Consider the following 15214-nt stretch of genomic DNA (forward strand, 5'->3'; position numbering starts at 1 on the left):
ATCTCTATCAGAAGGATGCACACTTTGGCTGATTATGGGAGTGCTCATGCCTGTGTCAAATGAATCCAATAATAAAATAAAATTTAAAAAAAGAAACAGAAAAGGAACAGTTAGTTTCTCCTGCTTGGCATAAAGTGAAAGAAAAAACAGATTGTGTCCCACAAATGTTTTTGAGATGGGATAGAAAGATAGAAGGATTCCAACAGATGTAAATACTGTAAGTGAATGAATTCCTTGCGTGGTCGTATAAAAATCAAATTGATCTTTTTGTAATTGCTCCTTCACGTCTTGTACCAAGTTGGACTAAATGTCTTAACAGGTTTTTTTTTCTGCTATCCTATAAGGCATTCATCAGTTTCACTATTAGTATACACAACGGAGCCCTGTCATTAATGTAGGTCTGTATTATTACTGATAAACAAATTAACGTTTTAAAACTACAGAACATTTATAATACCACGGGCCCCAGTTTAACGAACTAAGTAAATCTGGCGCATTGGGCAGTGTAACTGTCCGCCGTGGGGGGTTAGACGGGTGCTGTTAATTTCGTAGACCAGTGCAGCCCGACAGATCCGAGAGTGGGTGGGCTGCGCCACTGTGGGAGTGTTTGCAGCTGACTTAATTCGCCGCCAATCAAAGCAGCTCTTGTCATTCCCTTTTAATATGGCGCAATGACTCTCGCAACGTCTCACCTGGAGACATCTCTGTACGGAAGACGATGATGCATAATCGCAGCCATCCGTGTGTGAGTGGAGCATTGCCACTGCTCTTGGTCGGTGTGGCAACAGACAATGTGAGCAGGTACCCTTATTAAATACAGAATGAGCTGGTGATAAACTCTAACTTAAATGTGTCTGCGGAACTCGGTATGTATGCCAGTGCCCAGATCACATTCGCAAAATCGAGTTCTAGTTTTCACCGGCAGTTAGATGTGGTCTGAGCTAGGTTAAGACCGACTTTCTGCCACCAAATTGTCACTCAGCCGGGTGCATCGCCAAGGACAAACACTCATTGCACCAGAATACCCAGATTTGCGCAGACCGGTATGAGGCTCATACAGGAACATACCTATGAAGGTGTGCAATTTGCTGCTGATCCACATGAGGATGTTTTGTGTGTCTGAGTCTAACTGCATTTTATTTTGTATATAAGGTAATTATGACAATGCAATACTAGCTTGTGTTAAAAAATACATCCATCCATTTTCTGAGCCGCTTCTCCTCACTAGGGTCGCGGGCGTGCTGGAGCCTATCCCAGCTATCATCGGGCAGGAGGCGGGGTACACCCTGAACTGGTTGCCAGCCAATCGCAGGGCACATACAAACAAACAACTATTCACACTCACATTCACACCTACGGGCGATTTAGAGTTGTCAATTAACCTACCATGCATGTTTTTGGGATGTGGGAGGAAACCGGAGTTCCCGGAGAAAACCCACGCAGGCACGGGGAGAACATGCAAACTCCACACAGGCGGGGCCGGGGATTGAACCCCTGTCCTCAGAACTGTGAGGCCGACGCTCTAACCAGTCATCCACCGTGCCGCCTTAAAAAACACAACAACAAAAAAATATTCCATGTTTGAATTACTGATAATTTTCCCCTAGGTATAATTAGGACCCAACAATACCGGAACACGACAAAGAATATTTATGGTCCAAAAAACAGCGTCTTAAAACAGTCTACGCCATGACACATTGGTCCTGTTAAAATTAGTATTGCGGATCTTCGTGAAAAGCCTGTTTGGGTCCCTCATGCGTGGTATCACTTAATAGCATTTCCTTAATGATTCTGTAACAAATGGAAGACTGTCATGAACGGAACAGAGGATAGGACCCAAAAATGCACGACTCCAAAACAAATGGACAGTTTCCAAAAAGAGAGGTTTAATAGACGGGCATAGGTCGGTACACAGGCAGGCAATCCAAGAAAGGCAACAGTATCCAAAAACATGAGGCAAGGAGGCAAGGTCGATAATCGGAACAGGGTCAAGTCTTACTGAGTCTGTGACGTGGAAACAAGGAATGCTGGAACGCGACGACAAGGTACAACGAACTGGCAACGTGAGGGAATGAGACACGAGGTTAAATACAATAGGTAATTAGGGTGAACGAGGCACAGGTGGTGAAGATGCTCACAGGAGCAAGTGTGTGTGAAACAGGGGGGAAGACAAAACCCGGAACACACACACACATGACAGTACCCCCCCCTTAACGGCCGGCCCCAGACGGCCCTGGGGCCTCTGGATGCGCAACGTGGAAGAATCACTGGCAGCCGGGATCATTCGCCCATCTTCATCCCCTGCAGGAGCAGGATTTTTCTTTGTGGACAAGAAAGACAAGACCCTGTGACCATGTATCGATTACCGGGGTCTCAACGAGATCACGGTAAAAAAACGGTACCCTCTTCCTCTCATCTCCACCGCCTTTGAGTTCCTGGAGGGAGCCAAGATTTTCACCAAACTGGACTTAAGAAATGCATATCATCTAGTCAGGATAAGGGAGGGGGATGAATGGAAAACAGCATTCAACACACCAACGGGACATTATGAATATTTGGTAATGCCTTTTGGGTTTACTAACGCTCCAGCTGTTTTCCAGAACCTTGTCAATGATGTCCTGCGTGACATGTTGAATATTTATGTTTTTGTATATTTGGATGACATTTTGATATTCCACGGTGGACGACTGGTTAGAGCGTCGGCCTCACAGTTCTGAGGCCCCGGGTTCAATCCCCGGCCCCGCCTGTGTGGAGTTTGCATGTTCTCCCCGTGCCTGTGTGGGTTTTCTCCGGGCACTCCGGTTTCCTCCCACATCCCAAAAACATGCATTAATTGGAGACTCTAAATTGCCCGTAGGCATGACTGTGAGTGCGAATGGTTGTTTGTTTCTATGTGCCCTGCGATTGGCTGGCAACCAGTTCAGGGTGTACCCCGCCTTCTGCCCGATGACAGCTGGGATAGGCTCCAGCACGCCCGCGACCCTAGTGAGGAGAAGCGGCTCAGAAAATGGATGGATGGATTTTGATATTCTCCCCGGATGAGAAGACTCACATTATTCATGTCCGCTCTGTTTTGCAGCAGTTATTGCAGAATCAACTATATGTCAAGGCTGAGAAATGTGAGTTCCACAAGGCGTCCGTTTCTTTTCTGGGTTTCGTCCTGGCTCAAGGTGAAGTCAAAATGGACCCTTGCAAAGTCGATGCAGTTATTAAATGGCCCACTCCCACGTCACGCAAAGATGTACAAAGGTTCTTAGGGTTCGCAAACTTCTACAGAAAATTCATCAGAAATTTCAGTTCTATAGCCTCTCCTTTGCATGATCTTACCTCGCCACACAAACCTTTTGTATGGAACCCGCTTTGTCAGGCAGCTTTTCAAAAACTTAAGTCAAGCTTTACCTCTGCTCCCATCCTTACTTTGCCAGATCTCAAACAGCAGTTTATGGTAGAGTCGATGCGTCTGATGCCGGAATTGGAGCAGTGTTCTCCCAGGAATCTCTCAAGGATGATAAATTACATCCTTGTGCTTTTCTCTCCAAAAAACTGACCCCAGCTGAGAAAAATTATGACATCGGTGACCGTGAACTGCTGGCAGTCAAGGTGGCTTTGATGGAGTGGAGGCACTGGCTAGAGGGGGCACAGACTCCGTTTTTAGTATGGACAGATCTCAAGAACCTCGAGTATATTAAGACTGCTAAAAGATTAAATGCGAGGCAGGCTAGATGGGCTCTGTTCTTCACTAGATTTAATTTCACGTTATCCTACCGACCTGGTTCTAAAAATGGTAAGCCAGATGCTTTGTCACGTATTTTCTCTGAAGAGAATTCTTTGTCCGACCCTAAGACTATTTTGGCCAAGTCATGTTTCATTACCGCTTTTGTTTGGGACATTGAAACTGCGGTTAATGGACCTCTGAAAAACACTCCCAGCCCTGAAGATTGCCGTGAAAACAGGCTTTATGTGGTTCCGACCTTAAGGGGAAGAGTCATCCACTGGGTCACACGAACCGAACTGTATGTCACCCAGGCATTGCCAAGACGCAATCAGTGGTCGAACAGCGCTTTTGGTGGCCTAATGTTAGGAGGGATGTTATCGATTACATCAATGCTTGCCAGGTATGTGCTGCTAACAAGCCCTCTCATCAACGTCCTTCTGGGGAGTTGCGACCCCTGCCAATACCACAACGTCCTTGGTCAGACATTTCCGTAAACTTTCTGTCAGGATTACCGGCCTCTAAAGGCAATACCACCATTCTTACAGTTGTTGACAGGTTCTCTAAGATGGCACACTTCATTGCACTTCCAAAACTCCCCTCAGCTAAAGACACTGCCGAGATAATGATTAATCACGTTTTCAAGTTCCATGGTTTCCCCAAGAATGTGGTGTCTGATAGGGGTCCCCAATTCATTTCGCAATTTTGGAAGGAGTTTTGCAATCTCATAGGTGCTACCGTCAGTCTGTCATCTGGGTTTCATCCTGAAACCAACGGCCAGTTCGTTCTGTCATGAACGGAACAGAGGATAGGACCCAAAAATGCACGACTCCAAAACAAATGGACAGTTTCCAAAAAGAGAGGTTTAATAGACGGGCATATGTCGGTACACAGGCAGGCAATTCAAGAAAGGCAACAGTATCCAAAAACATGAGGCAAGGAGGCAAGGTCGATAATCGGAACAGGGCCAAGTCTTACTGAGTCTGTGACGTGGAAACAAGGAATGCTGGAACGCGACGACAAGGTACAACGAACTGGCAACGAGAGGGAATGAGACACGAGGTTAAATACAATAGGTAATTAGGGTGAACGAGGCACAGGTGGTGAAGATGCTCACAGGAGCAGGTGTGTGTGAAACGGGGGAAGACAAAACCCGGAACACACACACACATGACAAAGACTGTCTATTGTGTACTTATATCAATTACTTTTTGCAATATATAGACATTTACAGTACCAAAACATAAACATGGGACTAATGCAATTTTTTTATTGGCGTGATGCCGAGTGAATGTGAGCGCACATGGTAGGCTTATCTTTGCTGTGTAGTGGGTCAGCAGCCTACAGTCCTGAGAGACTTGCCTCCTAAGCTGTAGAGGCGATCTTAACAATTTGCAAATGATTGAAGAAGCCAAACCGCCCAAGCAAAGGGAGCCTGACATTTCCCATGTTGAAGCAGTCATCTGAGGAAGAAACAAGGTGGGCTGAAAAGTAAAGGTCAGGGTAGTTTGAGATGGCTACAGCCAAATGCTATGAGGTGAGTGCATGCATCTGCAAATACTCAAAATGCTGTACCTGTGTTTATTAGCACCGTAACGCAACAAGAAAACAATTATAAACATGTTCCATGTCGAATAAAAAAAAGATTTTCTGACAAACTTGTCATTAATACAACACTCTTCTAATATTCCTACCACAAAATACAGTTATCATCAATCCATCAGCAACCCACAAAATAAAAAGCAGACCAGAAGTTTAAACACACTGCAACTAAGTCACTAGAAGACCTCGCATGTACTTTATTCTTGCCACACATTGGCCTATACGGAGCCGACGTGTGTTTGATGGTGACTTGCCCTTCACCAAATCCATATTAAATCATAAATAATCCATGCAGGGGCTTGTAATGGTGCGTACTGCGTAGCTATTATCTAAAAAGCTAATTAGGCATTTTGAGCGATCGCTAGCTAATTGAATAGCAAATAGTTTTTGCCCAGTGGATCTGATACCATATGAAATGTCTCCGTGAAGTATCTTATGAAAACATAGGGTGTGTTCTTACTTTTTATTGATTTATTTATAGAGTATGGGTCAGAAAATTATTTCTTTATTTATTTCTAGTCAAAACTAATTAAAATTAGACGCGTCACATAAAATAAAAAAATAAAAATAATTGCCAGTAGCATATAGTATATATATATTATTATATAAACATTATTGCATGATAATAAGTTTGTCTTCGTTTAATTTTTGTGTATATACTTGTACTATATTTCAACAGTGTTGTCTGTTACTCAAATCAAAAGCTGACCAGTCGGCCACCATGCCGCTATTATTGTTGTTATTCATCCATTTTCCGTACCGCTTATCCTCACTAGGGTTGCGGGCATGGTGGCGCCTATCACAGCTGACTCTGGGCGAGAGGCGGGGTACACCCTGCACTGGTCGCCATCCAATCGCAGGGCACATATAAACAAACATCCATCCACACCTTGGGGCAATTTAGAGTCTTCAATTAACCTACCGTGCATGTTTTGGGGATGTGGGAGGAAACCGGAGTGCCCGGAGAAAACCCACACGGGCTCGGGGAGATCATGCAAACTCCACACAGGCAAGGCTATCCCTATTTTGGGTAGAAAAAAAAAAGGTCTTTTTCAAGGTCTAAAAAGTTTGATCAAATTTCAGAAGGGTACTTTCCAAAATTAGGTCATTGGCTCAGCCTAACCAAAGTACTCAACCTAGACTCGCCCCTGTACAGTAGTATCTCATAGTCCCAACACAACTGGTTTGTGACGCTGGTCAAATTTGGTTTTGGTTAATTTTCAAAACAAAATTCAACTACCTATAGACAGAAGTATTAATTAGTATTGATCTGAACACGCCTATACTTTTAATGACGATTGAAGAAGGGTATCACAGCTATCTTTTTTTAATGGTAAACTGTCACACAAGTATATAATTAAGTGGACCACTAATGTAAGAAAAACATCTCTTGTTCCCAAATGTCAAGCATGTGATGATTAACCAGTTGCTGGCTAGCTAGTGAGCGCAGGAAGCTAACATAGACATGTAGACCTTCACTCATAGCACAAACAGAAAAACATCAAAGCATTTTCTATCAAATTTTTCCTCATTAGAGTTCCGGGTGTTTTTTTGTTTTTTTCCCCTTTGGACTGTGGGAGGAAGCCAGAGTACCAGCAAAAACCCAAGTAAGCATAGGGACAACATGCCAACAAACTCCACAAGGGAAGTTTCAAGGCGAGATACAATCTGAAAACCTCTTGACCACAAGGCAGACGTACTAACCACTTTCACACCGCTATGATAAGTCTGAATGAATTCTTCAATACAATTTACAAATAGATTAAAAAGAATGTGCTGAGTACAATTAAAATGAGAGCAAATCAGGAAGTGCTTCCCTATTACAGTTACGTATAGTCATATATACAATACTGAATCAGGCAGTTATCTCCTGCCATGACGCAGCTTCTTCCAAACATTATGTTTTGTCTGTTTTGCAATACTTGGGAATCAGAGAGAGAAACAAGGAGACAGAAGCAAGATGACCTTTTCTTTGTCTTCACTAGAGCTAGAGTTCATATGATGTTATGATCAAAAGAACAGAATATATTCATTTTATAAGTGCAAAGCAATATTTTTCTCACAATGACCATGTAGTTTTCTAAAATTCTCTTTGTTGGCTTACCTTTTCAATTTAAAATGAAATAGTTTCATTCTTTCTGTAGTGTGTGTGTGTGTGTGTGTGTGTGTGTGTGTTGTCCTGCAGACCAAGACCACGGGGAGCTGTTTTGTGGATCTCAATTATTATCCATTTTCAACCCATTTTTATCTCACAACCTATTCCCACATTAAATTGTATGATGTGGATATTAGGAATAATAATAAAAAAAATCTAAATGGGTCAGAAAAGAAATTCACATAGAAACAAACAACCATTCGCACTCACATTCACACCTACCGGCAATTTAGGGGCTTCAATCAACCTACCACGCATGTTTTTGGGATGTGGGAGGAAACCGGAGTGCCCAGAGAAAACCCACCCAGGCACGGGGAGAACATGCAAACCCCACACAGGCGGGGCCCGGATTTGAATCTTGGTCCCCAGAACTGTGCGGCCGATGTGCTAACCAGTCGGCCACCATGCCGGCCAGGTTTTTTCCCTTCTTTTCTAAATTCAATGTTTCAAATTTCTAGGAAGTGAAGCTCAGTATAGTGCAGGTAGCCTGTGCACATCAACCAGTGAATGTATCAAACTGTTTGTGTATCCGTGTGTGTCATAAAGCAACGTGTGATTTCCCTAACCACACTTTTTGCCACCATGGCCCTTCCTCTCCAAACCTCTTCGCGTTATTACCCATCCCTGTGATTAATGTACCTCCGTCACACACAGTGCTTCTTGTGTGGAGAGGGTGGAAGGAAACTGTTTACAGTGTGTTACAACAAGGTGAGCATGGGACAAAATCATGGTCTTCTCCCAAGTATTGAGTAGGAAATTGTATGAAAGGTTAAACATGCAAAATGACTGTTTTCTATCACCATGAGTATTGTCATGCCTGTGCGAGCGCAGTGCAATGTGTGTGCAATCCCCAGTGAAGCAATTAAAAAAAAGACAGCGAGAGAAAGAAAAATGAAAAGCTGTGGACATCCTAAATTGGAAATTGATAAATAAAATGCTTTAAGTAACCAAAAAATATGAGTCTCCGATTTATTGCCTACTTGCCACTTTTTATTCAAAATTCTCATCATAATATCACGAAAACAGACTCAACAAGAGCATATAATAATAATAAAATATTTATTAATAATCAAATAGTCAAAAAAATCTGTTTGCCTGTCTGACATACAAGGGCTGTAATCTTAATCCCAAAGCACTGAGAGTTATAGTAAAGCGTCATATGAAATATTGCCCCTCCCCCCCCCCCCCCACTCAACTCCAACCCCGACCACCCAACTCCCACCCCTCCCTCACAATCCAGGGCGGACAGGAGGAACGGCAGCTGACAAATTGTTGAGAGCATCTGTGACAGACCACATATGCACCTGCTCACCTGAGGGAGCCCACTGAGCGCGCGCGCGCGTGTGTGTGTGTGCGTGTATTATTGTCTTTTTAATCTCCTCGCCTACTGCTGTTTAGCCCATCTGATGCATGCAGGCCCATCTTCTTGTGCTCCCAACAATCAGATAACTAAATATTTGAACTGCACAGATGAAAAAGTCTAAACTGAATCGTCAATAGAAAACGGGTCTCAGTTCACCAGTTGATGAAATAAGGATGATTGTAATTTGTAGGCCTATTGCAAACTATATTTTAGAGAGCAGTTAGCATAAAATTGATTAGATCATGGTCACTAACACATCATTTCACTGCATAGACTAAAAGTCCAAATTATTCACAAAGCTTTAAGAAGTCCATTTGTACAGCATATTCTGTTGATTTTTTTAACTAAATGACTGAATATATCCTATTATGCAAAAAGGTATACAGCTGACACAAACCCATGCAATGACTGTGTATGAAGCTATTGCAAAGTTTAGTTTTGCTAAATGGAGGTGAAAGTTATTATATTACTACAGTACTATGAAAGTACTACCACTTTGATAGTGCTGTTATTTTTCACTACAGAAGTGTAAATAAGGGTTGTGCTCTTTTTTTGTTTGAGGTCATACAAATATATATATGCAAAGCTGCGGTTTTGGTGTTTTCAACAGGGACCTGTCTTTTTTTAGTTATGTCAGGACCTATTACAAATAAATACATCATTTAAATATTCATATTAAGAAATTCAGACTTTACTCTTTCGAAGTGCAAAGTAAAAATGTAGGCAATGTAGCTGTATCAAACAATATTTGTGTAATGAAATACTGTATGCTTGTTAACAACATACAATTGCTCATTCCAAAGTCCTAGAGAATGTGGTGAAGTATTGGGAGAATAGGCCTGTGGGCGGCTTCGCCGAGAATTAAGAAGAAAGGGATATTTTTTTCCGGTGTAATAGCTTTTATCTCAGTGGGAGGCAAGAGAATGGTGATGCATAGCAGGGAATGCTTGGCAGCAACAGTAGGGGAGCCTGGTGGTTGGTGATACTGAAACGCAACCAAGGACATATATCGCAGGATCAAACATGTCCTCTCATCAGGCATTCCTGCACAAACCACAGGGCCCTCCATCAGCTAATGCCTGGCTAAATTGTTCAAAGAACACCCTGAAGAGAGAGCATTTATGCAGAGTAGAGCGAGGGAAACAAACTCAAGAGGAGCAGGACAGGGAGCGGGAGCTCATGTTCAAACAAAAACAAACACACAAAGCCTAGTCAATGATGAGCAAGCAGCGCTGTCTGCTGTGGGTGGCGGGAAAGGTCTGTTGGTTGTGCAGATGGGGGTGGGGAGGTGCTGCGGGTGGGTTTATTGCGATACAACAGCCCATTCCGTTTTGCACCAACCACGATTGACAGTATTAATAGCACAATGCAGTCCTTGAAAATCAAATACTGTTTCCTTGTTACCAACAAAATTGCTGTGGGAGGTATGTGTGCGTCTGAATACAGTATATTGAATGCATCTGAATTAAGAGGGAATGAATGTGAAATGTGTCTCCCTGTTTCAGTGCTGTGGTTCAAGAAAGGCATAGTGAATGATTTCATTATTATTACGTCAAAATATGTCATTAAAACATGAATGAATCACTACTGTACATCATGACGATTGCCTATTGTCAATTATGAAGGGTGAGAAATGGATGAAAAAAAGTGGAGAACATGTCAGTTTGTTTTCTTATCAGTTGACAATCCAAGGTGGAAGAACAGAAATGTTCACAAACTGGTTTGATAACCATGGGAAATTGTCCAAGGCTGAACAAGGCTGGGAACAGGAAAAATAAGTCTTTATCAGAAAATTACATCAGTGATGTGTGATAACACACCCACAATTCCCACTGATTTGTTTGTACGACATGCTCATGAGGAGTAAATTGTTGGTCAAGAAGGAAAATCTCTACTTGGTCCCAGAAGTAACCTGGAACTAACAGAGGTAATATTAAAAAAAAAAAAAAAAAAAAACACACGGACTATTACAAATGAGTCCAAAATTAAATTGAGGCATTGCTTTTTTGGTGGTCCAACAGAATTACTAACAACACACAATTGAAACTGGACAAAAGTGATAGTATCCTTGACTTAATATTCACTGCACAGCCTTTTGTGGCAATTTCCGCAATCAGACAATTGCTGAAGTAGTAGTAGTTACTTTCAATGAGACTTGTTCACCTGAAGACAGGAATTTTGGCTGACTTCTCGAGAGCAGTTGCTCCAGTTGTCTCAGGCTTCTACGGATGTTCAGTAGGATTTAGATCAGGACCAGAGGTAGAATGGAGGGGTGTTGCTCTGTTACATTACTTAAGAGACTATTTCAATAAATTGTACTTTTCAGAGTAGTTTTAATGCAACACATACTTTTTACTTTTGAGTATTTTTGTTAAAAAGAAAAGTTTTTTTTATTCCATTACATTGAGCTAGATTTTGCTGGCTACTTTTATTTTTTTTACCTATCATGGCTTGTTCAATCTATTTATTTTGGATTGTCAGAGAGACTTCAGCCTCAGACATTGTCACATGAGTATTTCACCAATCTAACATAACCACTAGAGATGTTTGACTCCATTTCACTAATTTAACGGTGCCAGGCAGACGCATGACCGCACACAAAGTTTTTAAGTTAGGTGTTTTGGGTCACGTTGGAAAAGCATGACCTGCGACTCAAACCAAGTTTTCTGACGCTTTGCAGCACATTTCACTTCAAAATCCCATGCTAGTCTTGAAATTTCGTTGCACCTTCCACAAATTCAAGATACTCCAGAATATAAGTGAGTTTCACAGTAGATAAATGTTTGTTTCTTTGGATGCTTTATTTTTACATTGATAAAAATAGAGTTGATGTGCCTTGCCGAAAAGATCCAGTTTTGAATCATCTGACCAAAGCACAGAAGTTTTGTGTCTTGTCATTACCCATTTTGGCAAATTCCAGTCTCTTCGGTTTCAAGTGATTTCAATGACAAGTGTGGTGTTTTCTTTCTAGAATGGAGGGGTGACAACATTTTTTGTCCTCATGTGTCGTAGTAGCATCCAGATGCTTCACAAACATGAACATAAGAACACAACAAATGAAATTTGTTCAAAGCAACATTAACTATTCATGCACACAGAGGATCTAATACTGTTCACAATTCACAGTGGATAGATTAATTTTGACGTTATCTCAGGAGCCAAGTTAAGGAAAAGTTGCAGGGTCAAGCAAGGCTGTTACCTCATCCAGTTCAGTAGAAGGTTTTACGTCACAAGATGGAAAAAGTCAGTTATTATTCGCATTTCCTCAGGCCGTAGCTCACTTTTCAACTCTTTTTTCTCTCACTTCTTCAGTGTTTTAATGATGCAGCAATTTCAGTAGAGCGGCCACAGGCAAGCTATTAGCTGGAGATGTCCGAGAGGACGAAAGGTTTCTCCTGGCGCAATGTTGCTGCTATCAAACATTATCAAACTATAGTTGGTTTAACTTTGATGTAGAATGAAAATAAGTCAGTTATCTCAAAGTGCACTAATCCGTAAAGCCAAACATCTGGCAAGAAAACACATTTGGTTAAACGACGCCTCTAAAAGTTGCACAAAAACATCAATGTGTTGTAAAGCAGTCTTTCTTCTTTTTATGTTTCATAACACCTAACCTTTAAAGTGCTACAGTCTTTCTGTTGTTGGGATATTAATCGGATATGGCTTTGTCATTTAAATTGTGACTGAGTGAAATGCTTAAATGGTTTAATAGTAGCAGTGGTTGACATTGACGGTTGATTTTACATTGTCTGCTGTTTTGAGCCTTTACAAGCCATGCCTGCATGTTTCTAAGAAGGTCCACCTTGTAGGTTATTGGCCTCGATATGTGTAAATATTGAATATAAGAAGACAGCAAAACATTGTAAAAAAGCAGCAGGTTAATTGTTACCTGTGACTTTTACCTGAGGAGAGACATGAGGGTGGGACTAAGGATGACAACAAGAGGACAAAAAAAGGGATTTATTAAAATATGAGGCGAGAAGCGTGGTGAATCAGTAGCTAATCCGTCGCTTCCTCTAAGCCTGTGTAATTAGGACATGGGGGATTGCACTGTGACAGGGGATGCTTCTGGACCGCCTTGCTTTTTTTCCCCGTTTTTTGTGTATTCATCCCTTTAGCCTGAGTTTATGGCAGATTGTAATCTTAATATAGGAAGTGTGCACATGCCTTGCGTTTATTGTGTGCAGCTCAGCGTGTTCACTCATGAGTAACATAAACAGCACAGCTTGCCTGCATCATGATTTATTTCTCAGTACTACTGTTTACAGATGTAAATGGGAGAGCACTTTCTTTTGCTGCTTCCGCTGCGTGACACCCTCACAGTGAAAATGGGTATATTTAGCAAAATCAAATATGCTGTCAGTCATATCACAACCCTTTACACCACCTAAAAACAAACTATTTCAGTCTATGACAAAAGATACTTGAGGAAGAGAGAGCTAGGCATGGACCAAGCATGAAACAGGAAACTATACTGCACATCTGTCTGTTTTACAATCTCCGCATGGGGTTTTATTCAGCCAATCCAGACAAAATGAAGCTCTACCAGACGAAATGCAATCCTGTCACACTGAGTGTATTAAATCATTTTCTTTTATACTTGTTCCCTGTCTGCCTCTCTGTTTGTCGCTCTCTTTTGAACAAGAGGATTTGAACAACTCGGGGTGCCATGGCTTTGTGCAAGTAATCATACCCATGTGTACTGCTTTAGATTAGGAGTGCTTCATATTCTCAGTCTCAGAATCACCACTGTAATGCAACACCACATACATGCAGTACATTATATAGTGGGGAAGTATCAATATTGCTTCGTATAATACATGACCTTAAGCAGGGATTGAACATATACAACATACTGTACGTACTGTATGGAGCGTAAGGTTTCTGTGTTATGGTGTACTTTTTTAGAACCATCAAGTGAATGGAGAACAATGAAGAACATACACATATCATGTTTGGGACCAATAGTCAAGCCTAACATGAGATAAGAAAAGGCCAAAGCAGAAAAATAAATATATAATAATTTAACCACCCAACAAATCATATTTTTACTACAAGGACACACATTTCTTGTATGTACTTGGTTTGAATGAATTGTGCTAGAGTAACTTAAAAAAAAAAAATAATGCTCCTATCGCTGCATATTTAAGGACACACATGTTTTTACACCAGACAGATAAATCCAATAAATCTGTTTTACTGTGTGTGCTTATTAATGCATGTCATATAGTTTTACTTCCCAGTCACTATGCCAAGCCTGTAAAAGGTTTAATAAGGCTAAGGTACAACATTCAATCAACATTCCTCATACATAACAAAACAAGAAAACATGTTATGTAGTTGCAAGAACATTTGGGCAACCAATGTTTACACTGTTAACCTTTCAATTTTCAGAAGGTCATTTTACTTCCTGAGACATGTCGCTTTAATTATTTGTAAGAGCGAATTTTGTTGTACCTTCAACATATTCTACCGCTTGTGTGATATCTTGAGAATTAATGTACAGCAGTGAATACTGAATACTGTGCGACTAAACATTTTAGATTGCACACAATGCAAAAAAATGACCTGCCATACAGAAAAGACACACAGACACACACACAGCACACATCATCATGAGACAACCAGTAATAAGAAAACAGTACACTAGTAAGTTGGCATTTGATCACTTGTGCCAATGAACAGGAATGTGGGTCCCTTAAGGATATTGGCTGAATTACAAAAGAGGTTAAGTGAAAAGGTGGCGAGAGGAACGTTGAGTCGATGGTGTTGGCTTTTTCAACCCTGGGGCCTAACACATTTAGAGAGCTAACTGACACACTTTGGATGTATTAGCCACAGTGAGCTCTGCCAACCTGTCTTTATCTGCTCCTCCTCCTCCTCCTCCGCCTATCGCCATCTGTCTGTCACTGCACTATCCACTCTCTAAAAGACTAAGGAACATGCCTAGTGTTTTCGCAACATTGCTTTAGCATTGATGTTCCTCTGTGCCACAGCCAAATTGGTGTTTGCAGTCTAGACACTGGTTGCATGAGTCTCTGAATGGATAAACATGAAACACTCACAGTAAGACTCACTCGTCTGCTTAGAAGTGTGATTAGATTAAAAGAAAGGCACAGGAATGCAATAATTGTCTATTAGTCTACCCTCGAGGGGAGATAATCATTTCAAATAGAAATGTATTTTCCATCTCACTATCTAATTTATACTTTCTTTGCCACCTTGCTTTACTCTGGAGACGGGTGGCTTTAAAAGAGGTAGGGTTCAAATCCTGGCTGCTGTAATAGAAATAGCAATAAATGGAAATATATAGTAATAAACTCAGATCTAGCTTGTGAAAAGAAGCCCCAAAGAAGGAATGCAAGGAATTTGACTGTGTGTA

General features: G+C 41.3%; 1 protein-coding gene across 5 annotated transcripts in view; it reads right to left on the reverse strand.

Annotated features, from left to right (window-relative positions):
- Positions 1–15214, reverse strand: part of pcdh17 (protocadherin 17) — an 87365-nt gene that overhangs the window by 25043 nt on the left and 47108 nt on the right. The gene's annotated exons all lie outside the window — the stretch shown is intronic.

The sequence above is a fragment of the Phyllopteryx taeniolatus genome, chromosome 2 (assembly GCF_024500385.1).
Source record: "Phyllopteryx taeniolatus isolate TA_2022b chromosome 2, UOR_Ptae_1.2, whole genome shotgun sequence".
NCBI classification, from domain to species: Eukaryota; Metazoa; Chordata; class Actinopteri; order Syngnathiformes; family Syngnathidae; genus Phyllopteryx; species Phyllopteryx taeniolatus.